Here is a 14,180-nt window from a genome sequence, read left to right as displayed (position 1 = left end):
GGCTTTTCAGTCTCTGTTTTCTAATTGCTTCCAATCTAGTTCATTTAATGCACTCAAGGGGAGGAAAAACAACAAACAATTTGTTGACGATGCCTCTGGCAGCGGTTCATGATTTGGACCCTGGACTACCCAGTAGTTTAAAGAGCTAAGTGACTGACTAATTATACCCACATATCTGCCTTTGTTATGGAATCGCATGAAGTAGACCTACTTTGAAGTTGCACACAGTACCATTTCCACTGCCAATGGATTCTTGGGAAGAATTCCCTATAATTTGCATGAAATTTCTTGGAGAATTGACAAGAGGGGAGTGTGGAGTAGGTGGAAGAAATCAAGTTGGATTCCAAGTATTTTTTTTTTTAGCAAAAGCACCCAGTAAATCTGTCTTAGTCAGTGTTCAGAGAAGTAGCCATCAAGGCCTGTGAACAGACAAACCTCTAATTCAGAGGGACCTCTCAACATAAGTCAGTTATGTCCCCAACAACAGGAGAAGTACTGCAACAAAAGCTCTCTGGATTATCAACTCCCACTGTGGGTAAATCCAGTGATGTAACATTCCAACATTGTGAGAGAGATGCTACGACCACCAGTGTTAAAAAAAAAAAGTGTGAGTTTTCCACTTGAGCAAGTACTTGCCTTAGAAGACCAAATCAAATACTGCAGACTGTAAATTTTGTTCAGTGTGGGTCACAATATCACAGAGATGCACTTAAATTCCCAATATCCATGACAGGTTGACATAAACATTTTACTTCAATCTCCTCAATTATTTCCAATCATGGTTTTGGAGTCAGAAGCACATAGTCATAGGCTTGTCTAATATCCCTTTTTGAAGACTGCTCTGTAGTAGGGGTCTACTTTTCTCAGCACTGGTATGTTATGACACAGGGGTAATGTGAAGGTTATGGGTTGTTAATGTTGAGGACTGTTAGGGCTGGGTCCTATAAAAGTGAGGTCTGTGGAATGGATGTGGTCTGTGGGATGTGAGGGTGTGGTGGAGGGTCCAGTGTATGAGCTGAACAGACAAAGAGGAACCTGTCTCAGCAGGGATGGCCAAGCCAAGCTGCAATTGATGGAATGGTGTTGAAAGATGTATATGTCAGCCAATCAGATGGGCCTATGGGTTTTGGGGGAGGGGGAAGGGGGCTGTCTCCCATCATCAGCTCCTAGCTTCAAAGTAGGTAGTTGAGTTCCCCATATCAGCCTTAGGTACTTTAATATACAGGAGTTACAGCTGACGCATATAAACAGCCTTCAACAGAGACTGATGTGCCTTCACAGAAGTAAGAAATCTGCCAGAAATCGAGACTCTTTATATGCGTCAGGAGGTGAAGGAGATCCACTATGATTATATCTTATAAAAGCAGGGTGCCAATGAGAAACAAGAAATCAGTGAATTGGTCTTTCCTTATAGAGAAAGGCATTAAGATATCCTAGTGTTGGTTGTTAATTAATATCGCCAATTTACTTTGTTTTACAGTAAAAGAGACATTGTGAAACACTGTACTAGAGAGGCATTGATACTTTGCCTACAGTGACTCACCCCTGTGGGCCATACCATCATTCACAACAAACTATAAGGGACAGATTATACTTAAGTGAACCTTTAACCTGTTTTGCTGCCTTTGACAGCATCACCTTATGTTAGATCAGCTGGTGTATATGTTAGCTTATAACTGCCCTACACATAGCAACAGTAGCTTAGTGTTTTTCATGACTGTGAGTTAAGAGCTTCTTTGTGAGGTATTTGTTCATCCCCCACCGTCTACCCACCAAACCGACAGTGTGGACAGACATGGTGATAGATGAATCAGCCATTGTTTGGAACACACGTGGCAAATACATCAGGGACTCAGCAGAGGATCAACTATGATGGCATACACCACCCTCAAACACATCCCTGTCAAATCCCACTAGGAGGCAGAAACCCGAGGCATGTACAAATAAATTCTTTCCTGTCAAAAATGTACACTTTTGTGGTACACAGAAATGTATTTGAAATAATGCATATCAAACTACATAAGTCACTTCAGACTGTAATGACTTAAATTTCATCTGACCTTAAATGCCCACTGCTTCTATACCAGCAATGCAACTACAGCCCGTATTTTTTTTTATTGTGTGGTTAGGGTTTATGGAAAAAAATGGTCAGAGCTTACTGGCTTGATTCTATGCCTAATTTTAAGATTATGCTTTTATAGATGTTTACTTGAAGTTAACAGTTGGTGCAAGTGACAATGGAGACAATTCAGATTAAGTTAAAATCAAAGCTTGCCATTCCTGATAAAAATAGTCAACCACATCAACATTACATATAGAAATCCCAATATATGAAGTGTGATCTGACCCCTGTACATCATACATTCATTCCACACATAATCATACACATCTTGCACACACATTTACATATAAGTACAATTTAGCATAGCCAATCCACCCACCCGCATGTTTTTAGAAGGTGGGAGGAAACCAGAGAACACGGAGGAAACCCACACAGACATGGATAGAACACGTAAAACTCTGCACAGACAGGAGTTCAGGCAACCAAGGCAACAACACTACCCGTAGCGCCACCGCGCTGCCCTGGAGGACAAAAACATCCATCAAATAATAAATCTACCAGATGGACAGAGTGCACTTTCAAACAATGAGGTATTATTGTATCCTAAAGCCTTCATTTTACACATGTTGGAACTAATAATGTCTTGTTATATAGCTTCCAGAAGCACATGGTGAAAATCCTGTGTGGCTGTACAGAATTATATACATACCTAGAAACCCACTACCTTTCACCTTTCATGTACTGCCAAATTAAAATGTCTGACAAAATTACGGGGATAATGCAAAAACCTGCATTGTGTTGGGGACAGAATGGTGAAGTCTGGAATACAGCACTCATTTGAAGAGACACTGGCCTTCTTGTAAACTGTGTATGTCATGCATGATTTAAAGAAAGAGGATATCCTGATTTTTTTTTCCCTCTGGACTGAAGTAGAACGACAGGCCCTACAAGTCCAAGTTGACCCCAATATCTACCAGTATACCTCAGACAGTGCCAGCGCTCTACTGGATAGATTTTCTGTGAATAAACAAGGATACAGCATGACATGAGGCACTTTAAAGAGTTAAGACAGAGATTGGCTCTCTGTCAAGACGACAAGATGACAAGCATGATGACATTATTAGCATGAATTTTGAAACTGTGGATCTTATCTGTTTAATCAGAGTGTGCAGATGAGGAGGTGAGAGCGCTGGACAGACTAAAATACTAAAGCGCTGCTCCCTCGTTCTCTTTAGGTAGAGAGCTAATTCCAACTGGTGCTACTATCAGCGGGTAGTTGAAAGGCATTGTGAGTAATGTGGGAACCCATTAGCCAATGAAAGTAGACCAATATGTTGATGACATTATATGAGTATGACATATTGATAATAAATATTAATATGTTCCAAGCCCGGATAAAAATGGGAGGGCTGCGTCAGGAAGGGCATAGGACATATTGCAGACTATTTACTTTACATATACGCAAGCTGTGAGCGCAACCGTACATGTGTACATGCCCTTTTGGAGGGTCTTCAACCTCTTAAACTTGAAAGTGAGTTATAATGTCTGAGGTGCACTGTGTTTTAAACATTCTTGAAAATCTTACTGGCCTCACCATAAACGTATTTCTCAAAGAAAGCTCTCTGTGTGTTTCTCAGAGAAAGTTAGTTCCAGTTGCTTCCAAATAGAGGACAGCGCTGGGAAAATGGGTGCCAAATGTCCATGTTCATAAAAAAACTCATTATCATTATTACTGTTGCACATTTCCACATATTGATTTTCCCAGCAATGGCTGTTTAACTAGTGACTGGATCAATAAATCTTTATAAAACAAGACAGAATGCAGTAAACTTATTTATTCTTCCACTTCACATTCCAACACACCAACTCAAACAATGCAAATGAGCAAATATACAGCCTGAATTCCAGGCAGATCATGTCATCTTTAAAAGGGTAAAATGTCATATGGTTGATAAAATGTAACAGTAATTAAGTGCATAGGGGTTCGGTTGGACAGTGGATCGATGTGAAATGGCTGTTCTGGATGCAAGGCTACATTATGCTGGAGCAGAGGAGATGAAACAAAATTGGTGAATTAATTTGAGATATTGAAAAAGGCAGGCCAAGCCATATGTGTTGATGCTGGAGGGACAAATGTGTTTTTTGAGACTCCAGTCAGGACTGACTGACATGGAAGCATGTGAGAACTTGGGATTTGAAATCAAACCTCCTTTATACCAGCATCACTAACAGGCCTGAAGCAACTACTACGGACACACCCACTCTGGTGAAATAAATCAATACAGCTCAGGTATCTGAAGTCAGCCAAAGTTAAATATATGACTATATGTGGGCTGCTACCCTTGCGGTTTCAAAAATGTGAGAATTTAACAATCACAGTCAATAACACAAACTCATAAGTCGTCTTCACCATTGCAACACAGGTACTCCCTGCCATTCATTTACTAAACATTACATAAATTATTTCATTCATGGCTATGAGATAGTACAAGCATTTTAGCATTTTCCTGGCTTGATACCACCTGACTGTAAGAGAGCACAAATGCCCAGAATAAATAGAGAAAGACCACAGAAAGACTGCCCAAGTAGGCTGTGCATGCATGCAAGTTTTACACTGCTATAATTGAGGGTTGTTACTAGAAACATACATAGAAATATACTGTGAAGACCTGTGATGAAATCTCTTCGAGTCTCTTAGAGGGTAGGATACTGCACCTATTCAGCATGTTTTCTAATCTCACAATTTTACCTGCTTTAAGCTTTTGTGAATGAAAGAAAAATAACACTGTCCCTACCGAATACTGACTAGTGTCACATTCACATCTACACCTGCTATGAACTCCAGCTCCCATGAAACCTATCCACATTCCAGAATTTGAAAAAGACACACCTGTACCCAAACACACACTCCCATTAAATAACCAGGATGTTCATTCAGTGTTCGCAAAGTCTAAGCTGTCCTAGATTTATAATTGTCTAGTTCCTTTGGTTTGTCTACTCTGGATGGTTTTAATGAAAGTTGAACGTGCATCTTTGTCTGTCTATCCATCAGTCATGACTAGTTTCAAATACAGGAAATACAAATACAGGTATTAGGGCTAAATGATATATCATTATCATTTATCATTATTTTGATGAGTCATTTACATGACTAACACTTTGCCTGGGCTTAAATAAAACCAATTAAATTAATGAAGTCACTGAAGTTAACAAGAGGCACAGAGCAGAAGTATTGACTCGCAAATTTCTTCTGCATGACGTCATATGCCTTGAATGAGAAGCAAGCTCAGTGACACGTGACTATCAGCCATCAAAATAATCAGGCAAGCAGGAAATTTGGTTTCCAAAACGGGCCTGTACTTCAAATTGCTTTGAGCTAGATAGCTTGTAGTAATCACTACTACAAGCATGGAGCACCACAAATAGTTAGTAATCTTACTCTGGAGAACGACAAGCACAGAGCACTGGCAATAGTTAGTAATCTCACTCTGAAGAACTGCATGAGCAGTATGCTGAATTATTATAACAGAGAGAAGCTTTCCACCTTAAGTAAGTGCTTGAATTTGCCAGAATACAACTTCTGTTAAGTAGGCATACTGGTACAGCGTATTTACTCGATATTTCCACTGTTACTGTTGTTCTCTCCGTACACAGCAGTAATCGCCAGAACAATGCCAAAAAAAAAAAAAAAGCCCAACAGCATTAAAATGAAAGCTGATTTTAATTTGTTGATGTTATTCCCAAAATTCCAACTTCCCAGCAGAATCTGACTCCCCGTTGTGTGCACACGTACCACACAGTAGCCCATTCCTAACATCGCACTGAACCAAATAAATAAGCAGCATCATTATGCTTACTTTATAATGCATGTGTACATGAAGAGGAGTCTGATTTTGTGCTGTTTTGTGCTGTGTTCTGATTTTGCAGAATGAACACAATAAAACTGTGGCATTGGGTGATTCGGCTTGTGAATCACAAACACACTTTTTGGAAAATTTGATACATCTTGCACGTGTTAATCTCTGATTTACTGCATCACATATCATTACTGAATCATTCTTCAAGTTCATAGTACATTGCATTTTTATCTCCATATCATATAGCCCTACTCTTACAAGTTATCACATGTATGCAGTAGGCTGCAATAGGAGATGGAAAAACAAATTTAGTGGAAATTGCCTTTAAAGGATGGGAACTGTTCAGCAAAATCACTGAACAATGCAGAGATGGAAACAAGTCCAAGACCTATCAATACTTATCATATTTTACCAAATTAAATAAGAGGTTGAAAGGGAATGAGTAAAATGGAAACATGCATGCTGTGCAATGGATGTTAAGCTACTCCTACTAGTTCAGATACTCCATAATGTCCATTTGATAAATAAGATAGTAGACTGATCTACAAAAACTCAATAAAATCATGCAGTGGACTTAAACTCAATATGCAGAGTAGTGACAGTATACACAGAGTTCAGCAACGTTGATATGTATCTCACACACCATGGTCTTTTAGCTCTTTCTTCAGTTCTTTAAACATTTCCAGAGCAGAATCAGGCAAACAGTAGTACCTCAATTATGCAAAGCTAAAGCTCAACAGACCACACTGTTTCATCTTCCATATTCTGTACATTACGACACTGCCTATTTAACCGAGCACTGGCATCTGGCTCAGTGCAAACAAACTGGAGCTATTTACACAAGAGCTGATGCAGGCCAGATGGTCAGTTTCCTTCTGCATTCTCTACAATATCTTGGCTCTTCTAATTGGACTGTGTTCACTGTGTTCCAGAAAATTTGACCTCTCCATACACAAGACTGACATTCAGATGGTGAGAAAACAAGAGGAAAAAAGAACGAGAGCAAGCCAAGCAGTTGCTCAGCAAATGGACTTGGGTATCTTATTAGTCAAACCCCACGGCGTGTCTCTCATGGTATATAATTTAATATAACGCAAGTCATATCATATAACATAGACCAGAGGCATTCAACTCAAATTTGTAAAGGTCCAGTTTTCTTACTTAGAAACAACCAGATAACCAACTAACATGACTAAATGGTGGAAACTGTTACCTTTTAATGCTTAACCATTAGTGATTAGCTCATGGATATAAATAAGACAATTTGAAGTGGTTATGTTTTGTTTCATTTTGACTAGCACCATGTACTCTGAAATAGAGGTACACTTCTTGTGACTTCTTTTCAATCCTACTCAAGCCCACTCCTGCAGAGAATCTGATCAATCCCACCTGCTCCAACAGTTATCTTTGACTGTATCTGCCCACAATATTTTCTAACAAAGTTGGTTCTATTTCTCAAAATATAAACAAACCACTACGAATAAATGAGTCAAAAGTGCTAGTAAATGCTGCTTACAGACATAACATACCCATGTTAATGAACCTTTCCTTTCTTTGTCTCTCAAAATTCAAATCTAACTGCCTGCTCCGGTGACCTTTTTCCTGATGCATAGTCTTCTACTCTGAACAGATGAGACATGGCTGTTTAGAATTTGAAGCAGGGGAAATAAATACACTTCTCTGTCAATTGTCCTTTAAACCTTCTGTTTTTGTTATCAACTTTTTTGAACAAGCAATATCATCAGCTAATCAGACAATTAAAAAAAAACCCTCTCCAACTCTCTCTGTACTTGGAGAGGGGTTTTTTTTATGACCAATGGCCTGCTTTCAGCTAAGTACTTTACACATATGCACATAATTGGATCAAATGTCACAGAGGATCTGTTGCTAAAGCTAATGTTTAGAAAACTTTGTTGTGGAACAACAAATGTTTTTTCATACATTCATCAGCTCTCCTACAGTATTTTTCAAGTGCTCAGCTCAGCCTGGTGAAATATTTTGCTGGGTCCACATCCTGACCACGGTCCTCCAGTTGACAATGCCTGCCATATACCATATCAGCTGATGAAAGGCCCTGTCATCTACTCAGGTTTAAGCTACACAGTTATTGGCACAGTGTTAAGTATGGGTCAAACCCACAAGCTTTGGGCCTCTGCATTGCTAGATACAGTGAAGGCTCCCTGTATATGCAGGGGCAATAGGGTAGAGGTGCTGGGGTGGGGGGAGTAGGGTGTTTGAGAAGACCAGGAAATTGGGCAAGAAAGTCTGATTCCTGATCTTTTTTCTTCTGGAAAATACATCTCCCTCTGTGCATAATCACTTCCATGTGTATAGCCCAGGCTGAAAAATCACAATAGTAAGAGGAAAAAGCTATGTATGACCATGTTGCACATCATCAAAGCCTCCTGCAAAACAGTTTTCTTAGATGACCACTGAGTCACCTACTCTCCCCACAAACTTAATAATAATGACCATCTCATCAGTGCTGATATAGTACATTGATAGTTTTTTTTAAAGACTAAATCATTACTTGTGTGACTCTATTAGAATGATGCAGACACTGAGATCATCCAACCAGATGGAGTGCAATATCAAGTTTAGGACATGCTGTACTTTTCTGAACAGCTTTTATTTCAGAAGGCATCTAACTTCTCAAGAAAACCATGCAGGTCTGGCACACAACTCCCCAATATTCTTTCACCATATTTTTTTTCATACTGTCAACACACTCAACACACTCATTTAGGGATTGAATGCTAATCATCACAGAACCATGCACTAGCTGGTACATTGCTTGACAAAAAAAGGAGATGGTGTCTTCAGAATCTTAGAGACGTATTCAAGTTTTCTTTTTTTACTATTTAAGCATGTTGCCCCACAAAAGCGCTCTGTAGTCGTAAATTCGTTGTTTGCAAAAATCTGAACTCGATTTGCATAGGCACGAGCTCAAAACAATGCAATTTGTATTCAGATATGCTTGATAACACAGACAGAACAGACATTCACACAGAACAACAATTACAGACACTCTGGGGATAGCTAATTTGCCATACTGATCTAGCCTTGAAACATGATTGTGCTGGTTGCATTCCCAGAATTGCCTACAGGAAAAGGAGATTCAGTGTGAATGACATTTTGCACAGTATTTATTCAGCTGCTTAATGGTGCAGAGTATTATGCATCTATGCAATGCTGCTGGAATTATAAACAGTGTGGCCTGGTCAGTCTTCTAGTACCATGTTTCTAGAGTGGGGTGCGGGGATCACCTTGGCTCTGTGAAGCATATCCATGGTGTCCATCATTTTCTCATTTTGTCATGGTGGTGGAAACCACAGCCCATTGTAATCAAAGTTACTATGCCTATGAATAATGTCAACAGGACTACTATTGCCATACTGTTACTGTATACTTTTACATAATGTGCCTAATTTTGAAAAGTTTGTTTGTAAAATGATTCTGTATGAGGGTCCACGATTTTTTTTTTCAGTGAAACAGGTTCCTGACTGTAAAAGGTTTGAGATTCCCTGCTCATCCCAGTTTTACCAGGTTCTCTTGTTTCCCGTTAACTAATCAAACATTCTAACTTTTTTTTTCCAAAATAGCAAAGGGAAGTTACATAAATGCAAGAAAATGAGAAAGCTCAGTTTCACTAATCAGGTTAGTCAATCAAACATTTCCAGACCAAGTACTGTTTTTTATTCTAATGAGATGTCAAATTTGGAAAGAACAATGTGGATCTAAAGTTACGAAATCAAACTTTTCTATTAGGCAGGCATTTGCTTTTGTCTACAAACAACATGGCTTTTTGCAGTTTTTGTTGCCTAAATTTAGTCTAATACTTGGAAGTAATTATAGACATAAATTAATCTGGAAGGCATAAAATAGCTCTCTAACGTATAAATTGAATGCACTTAAACGGATAAGTAACGTATCCACAATATAACACCCGTGTGTCTTCTTGTTTCCTGGTTCCCCATAAACTTGTTTGTATTGACGCCTACACTAAACAACATATTTTCTAATGCATGACTTACATATAACAAACAGACAAAGACTAAGACAAGATAACAGTATCTGATCTAGATCTTTGTCTGATCTAAATGACTAACATGGGACAGTTCTGGATCTCTCCTTGAACTGTCAGAGGCTGTGAGACAACTCTCCTTTCTCCAAAGAAAATGGTAGTCAGTGCTGCTGAATAAAAGAGAAATGATTATATTCATATGGTGCTGGGCATGCAGTGTTCCAAAACCCCTGTGTGATGTGGCCACTGGAACAGAAACTTTATTTTTGTTTTGTCCCCTTTTTACGAAAGTGACGTGTCATTAAAACCAGTGAATTTGTAGCAGTGAGCTGTGATCCGAACAATTCATTAGAGGACGGCTGCATTTGAGGGATGCTTAAAGCCTTTATGAACCCTATTCCACATCTGTACATCATCAAAACCACAATGCTATGTTCAATTATAAGCATGTGATGCAAGAACAGATAGGCATTTGATGTGGATACTGAGAGACAGAAGGTGCAAAAAAAAGTACAAGACAGCAGAGCAGCCCTCGAGCGGGGATGACTCTCACTCTCAGGGAAATACCCCATGCAAAAGTGCACAGCTATTAACATGGATGAGTCATATTTTATTAGCATATTAATGTAATGTCCCATAATAACTCATCTGGTAAGAGCCCCATTACTGCACGTTTGTTTTCACACACAAATTCTTTCTGAATTGTGGATCACTGCACAATTCTATATTCTACATATGCTGCGAGTGAAATCTTAGCAACATGGGAGAAATATGTACATTCATTTATTGTTCATATTCAAGGTTATTTAACTGATGTATTATTTATTTAGTGTTTGCTTAACACAATTTTGAAGAATGAAGCCTTTCCATTGTCCATCAAAGGTGACTGACCGACAAAATAATTCAGTAATAATAGTTTTATTTTAAATGCTTTCTCTTTGCTCCTTACACTACCAGTCAAAAGGTTTAGGCATTTACATGCAGCCTAATAATCCAGTAATAACCTGAATGACAACTCAGCCTGAATAGAAAATGTTCATGCAAACATTTCAGGTGGAATACAGTAAACTGATTGAAGTCAGTCTGAATAAAATTTCTATCCAAATGAAGGAGGTGGGTAATCCTTTTAATAATCCATTAAATAAAAGAACAATAATCATGCAAACATTTGTGTCCACTTACTTTCACTACCAGAATCTGTGTGTACATTCTGTGTATGTGTGTTTGAGTCATAACACAGTTTAGTATGGCCTTTAATGTTGGCAATATTCGAAGATGAGTAAAGGCATTATACTCACGGTAATGTGTGCATCTCGTCTTTTTAAATAAGAAGAGTATCCTTCCTCCTGATGGTTGGACAAATATGAAATATCTGAGCAACTTTTCTTTGCTCACAAACTCCTTTTGTCTCTGTCCATTTAATAATCATACTTGGATGACTTTTTGCTGAGATAAAACTCATTTAAAATTCATTAAAGTCATGAGCACCGGGATTAAAAAGCTGAACATGCTGACCGGACACACACTCTGAACGTTGTTATGGTATAATTAGCACTAAATCTAACTTCACGCACATAACTTTGGATCAGATTACAAGTAACATGCATAGATTGTCTACACAGTGTCAAGTTTACACAGTTATCTACACAGTTTAGAATAGATATAAAGAGCAAATAGGATGAATTCAGATTGGTGAAAATCTTTTCATGAAAACAGAGCCAGTGTCTTAAAGACCTTTTAAAAAAAAAAAAAAAACTTAGGGCTAAAATCTGTATCTGAGCCAAATGTAAATAGTGAATTTAATGTCCATGTATTCATTTAATTCTGAATTAAATTGTATTCTTTTCAATTAGCAGTTTTACTTAAAATGATGTTGCTTCCCCAAACTTTTTTCATTTAGCAGTACGAATTTTGGCCTTTGTTGGGAAGAAAAGCCTTCTAAGTTACATTACTGCATGAACCTGGCTGAAAAGTTGCCAAGAGTGTGTAAAGCTTCATCAGGAATTTAATATATAAAATAGTTTCGATTTGAACATTTTTTGGTCACTGCATAATTCCATATATGCCATTTCATAGTGTTAATGTTTTCATTACTATTTTAAAATAGTATAATATAATTAATATAAAATGAAGAAACCCATTATATTAGCAAGTGAGTACAAACTGAATGCATTTGTTTATCAAAAAGGCCATTGCCAGCAATTCTGCGGTCATTGCCAGCCATGGTGAAAGTTTAAATAGGAAGTAAAGTAACAACGTTATCCAATGCCAATTCAATCTGGGAGCTGATCACGTCAGACATGGTGCCTATGACCCAGGTGGATCAAAAACTGTTCTCTGGACTACACTAGGGTTTAAAAACAGCTTTTACATTTGAACAAATATACAGACTTCTCTGTGCTAACAGACTCACGTCTGGAAAAAATTCCAGAGTGAGCATAGTTTGGAACAGACTGGATGTGACCTGCAGCATTTCCCTTTGGCCCACCTTTTAGTTTGAAGGACAGGGAAGGAAGCTGCACTGTAGGGCTCTACACAGCTGAGAAGTCAGTGAAATTTAGTTTCATTCTGCTAATAGAGTTATGCAAACAGATGACAAATTAAAAGAAGAAAAAATAGAAAGTTCTTAGTAAGTCTCTGGAATTGTACTAGAGGAATAAACACCTTTCTTCCAAAAGATATTCCCTTAATTGGTGTTTTGATGATAGTAGAGCGCTGTCTAACACATCACTGCAAAATTTCCAGTAGGTGTTCAACTGGGTTGAGATATGGTGAGAGCAAAGGCATTTAATGAGTCCTGGTAACCTCTGGGTGGGGGCAGGGGTCATCCTGGAAGAGACCACTCCCATCAGGATAGAAATGTTCATCATAAGATAAAGGTGATCAGTCAGAATAACTCTGTACTGATAAACCACAACAGGAAACCCCCCCTCCCAAGCCCCCCAAACTGTTTATTATCTGGCCAGTAGGTTTCCAGTGTAGTAATTCTTTCCACCAAACACCATGGTCTAATAGAAGGGTTTGGAACATTCCTTTAAAAGTAATATTCCACATTTTTTTTCACAATTCATCTCTAATGATGTCACAACAGAAAACCACAGTCCTTTGGCCCAAACAAACCCACAGTTAAAGGCTGCTAGACCGCACACAACCAAGCACACGCTCACTCACACACTCGAGTCCTCGTCCCTCTCATCATAAGCAGACTCTGACTAGGCTGGGAAGTCAATGTGACAGGCCAAACATAAACACTGTCCAAGGCTGGAGAACTGTTACAGAACCAATAACTCAAAGAATCAAACAGCATGGCACACTTTAATGAGGCAAATGGACATTTATAGGAGGCTGCTTTCCTGCCAGCTGGATCCCCCTGCAGGGTTGACGTGCTAAAGGGACACTTTTCAATAGAGAGAGTTACTCAGTGTGCATGTCTGCACATGTTAGCACAACTACATTTTAACCCCTCCTACACATCTGTGTTGCTAGCTGGATCTATCCAAACACTGGGCATCCCGCTAACTGATATGCTAACAAAACATCTTTCTTTAGCACGCTGTCACACTTATCTGATTAATACATAAGTAAGAAATGTTGGCAAAACCCCAGGAATGATTATGCACAACTTGGGAATGGTGCCAATATTATTTCTCTCCGATATGAATGTTTTACATGTAGTCTCTTTAGATAAGATTATGATGTATGGACAGTGCACTTTTGATATACTTGTAGATCAGTAGCTGTTAGATAGCACTATTTTATGTGGAATGAAAATGAGGCCTTACCGCCAAGGTGTATGACAAGCCGGCTCAGTTTCCAATAGAAACCATATCCTTGTCATTTTCCTAAATAAGGGTGTAATGCTGTGACCCTCCAGAGACTCCAATCTCCCTCCAAAAAAAAGAGAGTATTGTTCTCAGATCTGTATTTCCTCTCTCTATTTCTTGCTCTATCTCTCACCTCTTCTTTTTTCAGCATACTCTAATTCTGCCTCTGCCTTATTCTGCTGAAAGAAAACAACTGTGAGTGGGCCAACTCATACTAGGGAAGGTCAAATAACACCTACCATATCTTCCTGACCCTCACACCTGCTGCAGACTCAAGTGGTTTAACACACAAGGACTAAAGCAGCCCACTGCTGACCGTTCCACTATAAGGCCCAACCACAAACATTCACATACACAGTGAGGGTCAGCCATCCTGTTTTTACTGGGATGAGTTTGTACGGATCAAGAGAACC

The 14,180-nt window shown here is 38.8% G+C and overlaps 1 non-coding gene across 1 annotated transcript in view; it reads right to left on the bottom strand.

Annotated features, from left to right (window-relative positions):
- The window catches only part of LOC113529436 (uncharacterized), a 122,146-nt gene that overhangs the window by 83,415 nt on the left and 24,551 nt on the right, over positions 1-14,180 (bottom strand). The gene's annotated exons all lie outside the window — the stretch shown is intronic.

Source organism: Pangasianodon hypophthalmus, chromosome 9 (genome assembly GCF_027358585.1).
Source record: "Pangasianodon hypophthalmus isolate fPanHyp1 chromosome 9, fPanHyp1.pri, whole genome shotgun sequence".
NCBI classification, from domain to species: domain Eukaryota; kingdom Metazoa; phylum Chordata; class Actinopteri; order Siluriformes; family Pangasiidae; genus Pangasianodon; species Pangasianodon hypophthalmus.
The sequence above is the reverse complement of the archived record's forward strand: the minus strand, read 5'-3'. Positions and strand labels throughout refer to the sequence as shown.